This window comes from Cydia pomonella, chromosome 5, assembly GCF_033807575.1.
Source record: "Cydia pomonella isolate Wapato2018A chromosome 5, ilCydPomo1, whole genome shotgun sequence".
Taxonomy (NCBI): domain Eukaryota; kingdom Metazoa; phylum Arthropoda; class Insecta; order Lepidoptera; family Tortricidae; genus Cydia; species Cydia pomonella.
In genome coordinates, this window is record NC_084707.1 from 12,824,195 (window position 1) to 12,837,829 (window position 13,635).

Consider the following 13,635-nt stretch of genomic DNA (forward strand, 5'->3'; position numbering starts at 1 on the left):
CATACCGGAGCAGCGAGGAGGCTGTATTTACCGGACCGGAGGGCGGTCGCGCGAGCCGTCTCCGACTGCTCCCGCCGCCACAGGCCCGCGCCCTGCACCCGCCGCCTGCCGCCTGCGCCCCGCATGTTGACACAATTTCAAATAATTTTAGAATCTGTGCAACGAAATGCGTTTTTACGGCATGCATCGTTATTCAGATATTTTAGACATTCAATTTCATATGTACATGAGAGGTAAATTAATATTGCGTATATTGTATAATGCTCTTATTTAGACTTAGAATCTACAAAGAAAGTTTACTAGAATTGAAGTTTAGGTACGAAGCAATTTATATCATATTATTTTGCTATTCAATATCTATATGAAAAGTGTATTTAATATTTTTAAATGAAATATGAGTAGTTGCTTGAAACCCAAAAGTGACCAATAAAAAAAGAGTAAAAGTTTTACTAGTTATGTCGATATAACGAGTATAACTTTTTAGGTTCGTTTCTATTAACGAATCAACCGTTTGCAATTTTTAATCCTTTTATTACAGATATAGCGCAATAAAGTTAAAAATTCAGAAAACCTTCCTATGTATTTACGCTTCATCCAATAGGAATTGAGCAATAAAATAAAATGAGACTGGGCTTGGATGTTTTGTTCTACTCTGTTGCGATAATAATAAATAACGTTGACGTGACCAGTTTATTAGTCGCGCATTTAGCTAGGTGGTCGGCCAAAGAAACAAGATTTCTGATTTCCACCGCTCCCTTGCAGATAAAGGGTCTGAAATGAGGCTCGTCGCGATATATATCGCGGCAGGTAGACTTGTGACGGAAAAGTTACATCCGCGACGCGACTCGCGCCAGTGCCCGCTCAGAGTCCCATTTGTTTATTAACCATATCCTTTGTGTTCAAATGGCTTTTCAGAATGATTTAATGCTCTCGTACTTGGTTCGCGGCTGATTTCAATAGATTTTATTTATGGAAGTAAATTAATGGTTTTCCTTTTTAGAATAACAGAGGAAAATAAAATCTGCTGTAGATAGGTATATATACACTTTTTGTCTCATCGATCAAAAAGTTTTGAATGATTATCGTTCGTACCTTAACTTACTTGTGGAGCTTTAAGTTTAATTGAGGGGAACATTTTCCAAAATATTATATAAACTTTATGGGGCGGCTCAAGGGCGAACAAGTAAGAAAGAAAAGTGAATGAAGAGCCACCGCCTTCATACATCTCCTGAGAGTAGAGTAAAAGGATGTTCGGGTCGCGTCAACTGACATGTACATTTGTATGAAAATCTTGCAGCTCTCTCAGTATATGCTTAGATTTGATATCTATCTGTCAGTCCATCCGTCTATATTCCAGTTTTTTTATAGGGTTGTTTGTGCCTTAACTCACAACGTAGTGAAATATAAAACAATATTCGAGCGAAAGCTAAGGTCTCACTTGGGCAAAAATGCTTTCGTATGTCCAGCTATTTTCCTTTACTGGTCGCATTTCTTAACCAAACCTCAGGAAATTTGGTAAACTAGTTTGATCATTATATAGGTAGAACTTTTTGTCGATAATTTTTTTGGGAATTATTCAAAACGGCGGAATAATTAACATAAATGGAGAATGTCAGGGGGAATTGGGATTCTCGGTGTTGACATCTCAAGTGACGTCTAATTCCGTTGCCACCTGGAAGTCTGGCTGTGCTGGTACCTCAGAATCCCAGAAAGCGAGTTGATACTTTACTCCGGGGCAAAGACTGTTACTACCCCAGTTATCCCACTTCATCAAGCTTACTACTACCTAGTACTAGTACTTATTTGCGTTTTCCAATAAAATGTTAGTTATCCACTTACCGAAAATACATCAGAGTCTTGATTTATTCAATTACAAGTTATATTTTTATAGCACATTTCTGAAACACATTTTCTGGAGATGAAATACAAAAATATGGCACACTGGTAACGAAAAGGGTTTATAACTTACTATGCATGTCACACAATGTACTATACTGTGCACGCACAGTACCTATATACTGTGCACGCGTGATGACTTTTGCTTATCTTACCCATAAAATAAAATAAGTGAAATCATTTGCGCGTAAATGGGGTAGGTAGACGTACTTGCACGTGAACTTGAGGACTATCACGGCAAGGAAATGATGTTTCCGATACGGTGATAATAAGTGCCGACCAAGAAAGTAAATTAAAACCAATGTTGTGATGGGAATACTTTTCATTCTGATTTTTGTTTTGAGGGATTTACCTAGTAGGTAGTGGTAAAATATAATTTACTTATACATGCTCGGTAACGCTTGCGATTTGTTTGTTAAACACGGGAAGTGCCCAATTTATATCTTTTCAAATTTAAAAAGTTAAAACGCAGCGGACAATATTAATGAGTTTTTGTGTGGGTATGAAGATCCATTATTCTCCGTTGCGTTAACTTTTTAAATGTTTACATTTGCATACGAAATCGAAATGTCTAAGGGAAAAATACATTTTGTCAAGGAATCCCCTATTCAAATGTACCAAATCTGACACCTTTCCGGAACCCTAATTTCCGTGCCAAAAGGTGAAAGACGAATCCTTACCATAATTGCGCAAAAGGAAAAACTTACAGGACAAAAGGCAGACTAAATGCCATAAAGCATTCTCTATCAGTCAACCTCCAGGCAAAACAGAGAGGTCATAGGCGGCGCTAATACTTTAACAACAAAGAAACATACATGTAATATACACATATATACTAGTAAACTATAACCGAACCTCATACATCGCAAGTGTCACAACTCACTATAACTAATACCATCACGGCTTCTGTTAGTATTAACCCCATCATTGGCCACGTGTCTGCGTTCCCGCGCCACACTCGCACTTTTTAACTGACTTCAAGATTTCAAAAGGAGGCGGTTATCAATTCGGTTGTATGTTTTTTATTTATTTAATGTTTGTTACTTCATAACTCCGTCATTTCTGAACCGATTTAGAAAATTATTTTTTTGATTGAAAATATGTATATACAGATTGGTCCCGTTTTTATCAAAACTCAGTTCTGATGATGGAATCCATGAGGAATTGAGGGAACTCTTCAAATGTGAAAAGCATACATATAGTGATTTTTGTACTTTCATCAACAAGTCAAGCATTTACATTTAATAAAGTGATATTTGATGAAGTGGAACTGCTGATGCTGATCAAAATGGAACTCTTTAACGACGCATGGTTCCCGCTTGGCGATTTATCATCTTCGTTATGTTTTTTAGGCAAATTAGGTTTTCAAGACAATTTTTTTAATTTCATTGTATCCAAAATCAACAATAATCTCTGGTCTCCTTCATTGAAGTCGGTTTTTTTTTCTTAAAAATTGTTTCTTATATTTTTTGTTGCATTTACCATTGCGCCTAGATCGGCCGCTCCACTCGCTCTACCGTAGGACCGGCCTTGTCTGTACTACTTACGACTATAGGTATACTACACTTATGTCCGGTTTACACTTTGATTGGTGTTAATTACGAGTTTATAAAGCTATTAAACGCAAGTAGCAAATATATATGAACTCGCACTTAATATTATACCTCTCGCGTCGAAAAAATGTCCCTATATTATTATAGTGACCGCTGTCACCTAAAATATTTGTAGACATCTTGGAAGTTTAGCACATTTAACATTTAAGTAATAAAAATACCGTAATAAGATTTCTTTAATTATATTTTAAATTAAGCACAACCAAAAGAGATTTAAAGGAACTGTCATAGGTACCTAACCGAGAGGTACCTTACTATAATTTAATGTGTAAATCGGGCCTAAAAATAAGAAAAAAGAAACTACCAAGTGAAACCTTTGTCTAGTTTAGATAGCTTTGGGTTAAGACAGCTGGACCGATTCTGGTCTGACTAGGTTTGTCATTTTATTTAAATCGGCTGCTGTGATCTTGGAAAAAACAAGAAGACGCTATGAATATGCATCATACACTATAGTTTCGTGATGTCCGTCTATCCGTCCGTCCGTCTGTCTGGCTGTCAATATGTCACAGCCATTTATCTCAATAACTATAAGGTATTTGGAATGAAATTTGGATCATAGGTATATTTAGTGTTTTTTTTTTGAACTTTAATGCTTAGTAGCGACTAAGCATTAAAGTTCAAAAAAAAAACATTCTGGCACACATAACAAACATTCAAGTTTTTTAAGTAGATAACTTATGCATCTGCTCTTAGAAAGCACCATTCGAAATGGTAAAGGGAAACTGTTGATGAACCATAAAATAATCCAAATGTCATCGCATGTATTTAACATTTTTTTTACATTTCCAGAATTGTTCAGGGAACTGGGTCGGCGGCTAAGGGAGAGGGGGAACGATCCCCGTTCTGGGTCTTGGCTTGTCCAACAGGTCTCCATCGCCATACAGCGTGGCAACGCTGCGAGTGTGATGGGGACTTTTGGACAAGGCATGTCACAGGACGGGCTTTACTTTAGTTAAATAATTTTAAGTTTGTGTTTATATAGTGGTGCTTGTTTTTTTTTTTTTTTTGTAATAATAGTGTTTTATTTAAGTTTTTTGTGTACTGATTTCTATTGATTATATAAAATTATTTACTTTTATTTTAAGTTGTGACGTGATAAATATGTAATAAAAAATTCATTTTAAAAAAAATAATAAATTAAAAATATATTTCACGTTTTTCCAGAATTTATTTTAATACATCATCAAGATGACGCACATTACCCGAATAGCTTGGGAGTATCCTTCGGGATTTCCACTGAAATGTGACGGTGGAAGAGGCCGTTGCTTACATGATGGATGCTACGCTAACTAAAATAACAATTTGATTAAATATTTTACCGGATTTTTTCGCCAAATAAGTGTAATTACAAATTGCAGTGTTTTTACATGCATCTTTGATATATACTTATAGGTTAAATAAGAAAACCGTTTTAACTTAAAGATCACTTGTACGCAGGATACTCAAAGAGTGTCAGTAAGGGTGCTGGTTTTCTTGAAAATAGCTTGGTGCCTACCAAAATACATACTTAATTTATAGCAGTAATGTACTAAGCTATCCCGCACGTTAAGACCAAATCAAAAACCAAACTAAGTTATTATGTATACTAAATAAGAGGTCTGTTTAGCTATGGTTACTATTTCCCGATGTGATTTTTAATGTACAGTAAAAAGTGTAAATATATAATATACAATAAGTAAACTTGGTGTAGTGAATCTGTACAATTTCATGTTTTAATGAGAATTTATTATGGTTGATAATGATAAGCATCTAATGCTCATAAAAATCGTATGATGAAATGGAACTGATTATGTTCATGTAAAAGTAGGTATTTACCTACCTCATAAAAATATCAAATCTTAAGGCGAAAGAGGAGGACCCGCGCGAAATCGCCTTTTCATAAAAACGTAGTCCTCATTTTCCCCTTTGGGTATTCAAAATATTTTGACACAGTTTGTTGTATATCAACCACAGCTATGCACCTACGTTAGATTTATGATTATTATACGAGTTGGGAGCATTTAAAAGTTGTATGAAATCTTTTTTTCGCACCAAATTTTTACAATAATCAAAAATCGATAAAAGTTGAACGTAGGGAAATAGCTATGGTTAATCCAGAGAGGAAAATGGTAACTACGTTTGTACGGAGACGCGGCCGTCCCTTTTCCTCTTAAAACATCTCATATGTATACTTATGTAATTATTAGTATACCTATGTAAATAATTGCAGGCTCTTTCCAAATATTTAGTATTATGCTAAGGCTAAACCACATGAACACAAGTTGCGGTGTACGAATATTACAATGGAATGCTTACAATTCAATTATCAGGACCACGTACACACAAACATTCTCGTATTGGTTTTGTTTATTTGCAAAATAATTTCTAATTGTGGTAATTGTAAATGAGAGTAGGTCACAAAGGTATGGCTTTGTGATCATCAAACCATTTATGGCCACTTACCTACTTACACTGTGTGCTCTTAATAATGAATATTAAGGACATTCTTACACAGATTGATTAAGTCCCACAGAAAGCTCAAGAAGGCTTGTGTTGTGGGTACTCAGATAACGATATATATAATATGTAAATACTTAAATACATAGAAAACACCCATGACTCAGGAACAAATATTTGTGCTCATCACACAAATAAATGCCCTTCCTGGGATTCGAAGTATTCGAACCCACGACCATCGGCTTCATAGGCAGCGTCACTACACACTAGGCTAAGACCGGTCGTCAAAATAGAAAGATTCCTTCATATTCACCTACTTCCAATCTAGATTTGAATAGGTAATGTTTTTAAGGTTCCGTAGTCAACTGTCTGTTTGCGCAAGAAGTTCGCCTGTTGCTCCGTGAAGGTTAGTGCTACAAGACCCAAAAAAATAGTAGGAAAAAAGAAAAAGGTATAGAGCTATTGTAGAAATCTGTAATTTGTCATGGATATAGGTATAAATTAATCAAGCAGACGAAGTTGTCAAATAACATCTAGTAAAAGTAAATTAGGGTATATCTCCCCTACACATAACGATAACGTGGGAATGTTTTTTTCGCTTTGTGGTGTTTCGTTTGGTGTGGGGTGTCGTTGTATGGGTATTTTAAACCTGTTTTCAACAACCATTTTTGGTTAATAATATTTTCGGAAATATTTCCCTCCGATAAAAATTGTCCCTCTTAACTTTTTAACCATGAAACCAAAAACTATGGAAAAAGTAGTGAAAGTAGAGTTTAGTAAAGACTTTCAATGATAACTATTATATTGCGAACATGATCAGTTAAGCCGTGTTTGAGTAACCGCAAAAAGAATCTTCCGATCTTAATAAAAAATACACTGTATTTATAAAGCGCTGCGAAGGTACTCTCTTTTGCTTATTATGTACTGTCAGCTGCAGGGAGAGGTGACCCCCCCCTGCATACAATCAGTCTATGCAAGAGGGGTCACCTCTCTCTGCAGCAGACTGTACATGATAAGATACTTACTAATAGCCCCGACGGGAAACTACGGAACCTACACTGAACATGCCCCGACATGCTCTTGGCCGGTTTTTGGAAGGTTGTCTTTGTTATGTGTGTTGTAAGATAAGAGATAAGTACAATATAGGGATAGGTATCTACATGTAAAGATTGACAAAGGTTTTATACCTATATTCATTATTATGTACTCTTTTGTTTAGAAGCAGGTAAGAGTGTAAGGTAATAAGTACAAACGTTATTAGACACCTCGCTCTCGTGCCCGCGAGAACTCTATTAAGAACGAACGCTTTATCGGATATAGTTAACCCTAATCCCTCGTAAGCCTAGCAGTAAATTTATCAAGAGAATATTGTATTCTGTGTTCATCGCCTGAACCTTGCTTATAAAGTTAGAGAGCTACGATGCTGGCTGGCTAAATTACCTAAACCTCATTATCTTTCGTAGGTTTGCTGACTAGCGACGTGAAACTTTTTAGCCTCCCATTAGTAGATGAAACAAATTATTCTCAAATATTTACCGTGGATAAAATTTTACCTTTAAGTATATCACTTGGTTTATACATGTATATTATATGAAATAAAGTTACTATTTAGTAAAATCTGGAACTGAAAGTGTTTGTGTCGTGTTTTCCCCTTCGGCATTTCCTAAATAAACATAAATTGCATGACCAATTACTGAGTAACGATGACGCAATGACGGGCTGTTGATCGCATATGGCGGCATTTATTTTTGGGGTCCTGCAAAAGCGGAGTTTGAAAATCAAATTAGTCTCACAATAAACGTTTCAGTATAGAAATTGATTTATAGGTATACCTTTAGTATACCTTTTTAATTCAAGAAAATTTATAAAATCAGGAGAAATAATTCGTGTAGTTTTAAAATTGGTATACTTAGTTATACCTTGAGGTCTCCAGATAAACATCCTAAAAGTCCTCGAGGGTGGGGGTTGTGCTGAGGTTCTAGAGGGGGGGGGGGATGCATGTAATCTTAATATAACGAACGTATTTAATTTGATAATTGTTAAAAAATGTATCCGTGTAATTTGGCTTTGCAAATGCCACATATTGCGTGATATGTTTCTAGAAGTTAAGAATGAGTATAGTAAGTTATCCTTAAAAGATAGACATTTAACATTGCGGACTATTTTGTAGACCTATGGATGAGAAACAACCCCACCATACATTGTGTTGTTATAGCTCAAACGGATTAGGCAGCAATTAAATATGTTTGTTCATGTTCATGTATCTGGCAGGGAAGGCTGCGCTGGCATCTAAAAAACTCGGTGTGCTCAATAAAGCAAAGCGATACTTTACTCCAGGGCAAAGACTGCTACTTTATAAATCGCAAGTGAGACCCCATATGGAGTATTGCTGTCACCTTTGGGCAGGAGCACCTGGATGCCAGCTTGGGCCCTTCGACTCAGTTCAAAGACGTGCTGTACGAATCGTCGACGATCCCAAACTCACAAGCGGTATTGAACCTTTAAGTCTAAGGAGAGACTTTGCCTCCTTATGTGTGTTCTACCGCTTGTAAAATGGGCTGTGCTCTGAAGAATTGTTTGACATGATGCCAACGGCTACTTTCTATCACCGCACCGCCCGCCGTCGGCAGGGTGTTCATCCTCACACCCTAGAACCTAAATGGTCACGCACTGTGCGGTTTAAGAGGAACTTCCTCCCGCGCATGCTCCGGTTGTGGAATGAGCTACCTGCCGAGGTTTTCCCGAGGGTCTACAGTATGAGGTTCTTCAAAAAAGGAGTGTACAGATTTTTAAAGGGTCGGCAACGCGCTTGTAACACCTCTGGAGTTGCAGGCGTCCATAAGCTACGGTGACTGCTTACCATCAGGCGGGCCGTATGCTTGCTTGCTACCGTCATGGTATTAAAAAAAAAGTAACGTCAGAGTCACACTTCCCCAGCAAAATGAGGTAATTAGTAGAAGTAGAAAGCAATTTTTAATTTTAAAATGTAATAACCAGGATACTAAACGATGATAATTCATTAAATTGCATCTATATGATACACATAGTTAGTTATTATCATTTATGATAAAATATAATCCGGGGTAACTGGGGAATATGTGTTCCTAGCTGGGGTGAAAACCCTTTTTTAATAAAAATGCATTTTTGAAAGTTCTCTTTTATTTAAGCGTTTATTATTGAATAAAACAAAAAAATATCTTCTGTACTTAATAAAAAAATAATTATCGGTTTCCTCACGATGTTATCCTATCACTACTGCTGTTGAACAAATTGCATAATACTATTGTGATACTCAGGGATGCATGATGGGTTTGTAACTTAATGACAGATCTTGTTAGAACTTTAAAAAATATAGAAGTGAAACCAATAAAAGAGCAAAAACTGACGATTTTATCAAGTATTCATTATATCATTAATAATTTAAGAAATAATTGTTAACGATCCCTGACAAGGGGCAAGTTTATCATACAGTCACATTTGCCTAAAGTGAAATAGACACACTTTCCCAATCAATCACTTTTTAGGTACTCATATTTTTCATAAATTTAGAGAAATAATAAGAATAACTTGAAAAATAAAAAAGCATATATTTGTTGCTCTACATATTCACAATTAACGGACTTGACGAAGTATTAGTAGATTTTTATAGATCGAATTGCCTCGTGTGAACTGTAACTCGTATTAAAAAAGTGACAGATTTCAAAATGACGATAGTCTCAAAATTTGCTTGACAACGTCATATGTAGTACTTTTGAATAGATCGTTCATTTGCTCATGGCAACTAATCATACCAGTATCAAAATTTCAAATAGTTTAAACATGAAGGCCAGTTACACTTAACCCATAGCTCCACTTACCCGTATTGACCTTATTGGTTGAGTTCTTGCTCTGTTGAATGGTTAATTTATTTATTATACATATATATACACCCAGCTGCAAAAGTGCAAGCCCACCTTATGAATGAATTACTTTATGAGTTGTGTTACTTAGAACTTTCTCAACTCAATTCGTATGTCGGGGCCGCACTGCTCATCCTTATATAAACTTTTCGTATTTCCGAGTTGTACACGGTTAGGTACGATAATAATCAAATATGGATTAGTCAATATAACATTTTGGCTGGACCTACCCGTAGGTTATACAAACAGTTGACAATTACTCGTACCTACATCGTTTGGATTTCCGAGGGCGGTTTGAGAAGTCAGTGAGTTTATGTAAAACAAAAATCATTTTAAAATATAAACTTTTTAATTACAATTCTGATCTCCTTGGTAGCTAGCAGTTTTTTTTTAAAGGCGGGGCAATAAAAAAGTTGTTGAGGCATATGTCAAATACGATCGGAAAATTGTTGGAAAATGGAGAAAAGCGAATTTCGTGTGTTAATTAAACATTACTTTTTACGTGGAAAAACTATTAAAGAGACTGAAAACTGTTTAATAAAATATTATGGGGAATCTACTCCTTCTCATGGAATGGTACATAAGTGATTTACAGAATTTCGTTCTGGACGTACCACTACCAATGACGCAAACGCTCTGGAAGGCCGATTGAAGTGACCACTGATGATGTCGTGAATAAGGTTCACGATATTGTTTTGGATGACCGTCGAGTGAAGATTGGTGAGATAGCTGAGACTGTACACATTTCATCTGAACGAGTTTTTCATATCTTGCATAATATTTTGAATATGAAAAAGCTTTCCGCAAGATGGGTGCCGCGTTTGCTGTCAGCCGATCAAAAATGACTTCGTGAAACAACTTCCGAGCAATGCTTAACCAAATTCAAGCGTAATCCTAATGAATTTTTACGTCGATTTGTGACTGTAGATGAAACGTGGATCCATCATTATACGCCAGAGACGAAAAATCTGTCAAAACAGTGGATTTCTGCTAACGAACGGGCCCCAAAGAAAGCGAAAACAGTTAATTCGGCAAGAAAGGTAATGGCCACTGTTTTTTGGGACAGCCAAGGGGTTATTTATATAGATTATTTAGAGAAAGGTAAAACAATAAATGGCCCTTATTATGCTACTTTGTTGGAAAAATTTAACACAGAAGTTGTGAAAAAACGGCCACATCTGGCAAAGAAGAAAATCCTTTTTCACCAAGACAATGCCTCTGCACATTCGTCAGCAGTCGCAACAGCCAAATTAGTAGAATTGCGTTACGAAATACTGCCCCACCTACCTTATTCTCCAGATTTGGCCACATGTGTTTTTTTTTATTTCCAAACATGAAGAAATGGCTCGGTGGGAAAAGATTTTCATCAAATGAGGAAGTCATAGCTGAAACTGAAGCATATTTTTCAGGGTTTGACAAAAAATATTTTTGGAGGGGTTGAAAAAACTGGAACATCGTTGGATGAAGTGTATGGAGTTGAAAGGAGATTATGTAGAGAAATAAAACTAAAAAAGGTGAAAAAGTTTTTTTTTTTTTTGCAAAAAGTCACTGACTTATTAATAGACTTAGAAATAGTCTAGTCTAAAAATGTTCGTATGTAAGAAATAGTTTAGTCTAAAAATACATTACAACTTCAATAGGTACCACAAATTGAAAATTGTTGATAGATTATTCCGTCTCCCTAATAATCCGTGCTATTGAAAGTATAAGTATTAGCTCGCCTAGTTTAAAGCGATGAGATATCAGATAGTCTAGAAACTCCATAACAGATTGAAGTCGTCTGAACGCTAGGAAGGTTATACGGAAAGTTACCCGTTGTTACCCTATACGTAGCTACGATATGTAGAGTAATGGTCGTAAAAGACATGCACATGTCCATTACGCATATATTTTTATATTGGGTCTGTTACAACGGGTTTCTCGGACACTGTCCGTTAGAACCACAGACACAAAAATTTAATGTTACAAACTGGATGTATTTTGTTTTTCTAAAGGCAATTTGACGAGTTACTGACTGTAAAAATAGTGCAATGTTTCGTGTGAATAGACGCACATAATAAGATCGAATTGGAATTTAATTCTAAGTTTGTACCAGGTTCGTACTAAGCAGAGTCGATTTCTAACGAAATTACAATTTTGAATCAACGAAAAGATTTGCCGCCTATCTGAAAGCCTCGAGTTCAATTCGCTCGAAACAGGGAATTGTTTCTGCTGTTCCTTTAATTCAGATAAGGTTTGGATTAGGTTACACTGGCCGTCTAAATGTTAGCTAAGGATTACAGAAGACGAATTCAAAGACAAAAGATTTAAATGTTTTATAGCATTTTTATTAGGTATCGTCTACCAATTTTATTTTTACTACCGCATTTTTGACTGGAATATGTTTAAGGTTTTATCATATTAATATGTACTAGTGGCTCTGTGAGCTGCAGACCTCGCGAACCCCATGGCTGTGCCATTTTGAAAAACTTCCAAAAACTGAATCATTTTTTTTTATCATCGAATGTGCTCACAAAATTTCACGAGAATCGGCTTAGAATTGCCACCTTTAGAGGAGAATATCCGGACATACTAAAGCATTTTTGCCCAAGCTAAAACGGAGACCTTCGCTAACGCTTCGGTTAACTAATACTTAGGTTCTATAATTTCCATTTGAGATTGCAATGTGTTACTAAGCAAGCAATCTATTTGCATAATAGCCACTATACATCATTTATTTTATTAAGGTTTTAAGTAAATTCTCAAATAAAAAATTGTCTTACAGGTATTAACGGCCCGATTCGAACTTTAAGATACCTACGTCAAACATTTGGTAAAGATACGATATGGATTAGATTTGTCAGTGTCAAAAGTGACGTTTCTTGAAACAAAAATGTAACTTTTTACACTGACATATCCAATGCATATGGTATCTTTAGGATTTTTTTACGTATCTTAAAGTTCGAATTGGGCCGAAGAGTATTAGCTATTTTCGCTAAATCTTTACTAATTAATTTAGGTATCGGAATTTTTATCGCATGGCAAGTAATAAAGTTCAACTCATATCATACAAAATAGGTACTCAACTCATTCATTATTTAATTAATGATTTGTATTATAATCAAGAAAGAGAACCTTGACGAGTTTATAAACAATCCTTTAATCTTGTCTTTGAGTGGATAAAGATTAATATACTGTATAATACAGAAATTACAGAAAAAAACAATATGTATATTAAAGAAGGAAAGAATAATATGTATATAAATTAATAAATGCAAAAATGGCCATTATTCTTGTTTGTAATATTTATACTCTCAAAGGCAAAATTAAAGGATCATTTATAAACTCGTCAAGGTTCTTGACCATGATTATAAAATTAAAATCAGTCAATAAAATTATGAATGAGTATGAGTACCTATGAATATGAGTTGAATTTTGTTGCCAATGTCGACTCCATAGCTCGCTATAATCTTACGGTGCGATAACAACTCAGATGCCTACTAATTATATACGAGCGTGATGCCCTAATAATTGGGTAGAATACAGTTTTGAATTGGATAACATTGGGATAAATTAAAAGCGGAATTCGCAAGCGAGCTTTTAATTTACAAGTAAATTTACGTAGAATCGATGCCGCCATGCTCATTATAAATGCTTTGACATGTTTGTTTTTGTTCACTTCATCGCAAATCATTTAAAGTTATACATATCGTCCCAAGCCGACCTCAATTTTTTTTTATTAATTATTTAAGACAATTTTTTTCATAAATTTTAATGAATTCAAAATAAAAGCCTGAAAATTATTTAATTGA

At 35.4% G+C, this 13,635-nt stretch overlaps 1 protein-coding gene across 1 annotated transcript in view; it reads left to right on the plus strand.

Annotated features, from left to right (window-relative positions):
* The window catches only part of LOC133517751 (homocysteine S-methyltransferase-like), a 76,764-nt gene that overhangs the window by 9,566 nt on the left and 53,563 nt on the right, over positions 1–13,635 (plus strand). The gene's annotated exons all lie outside the window — the stretch shown is intronic.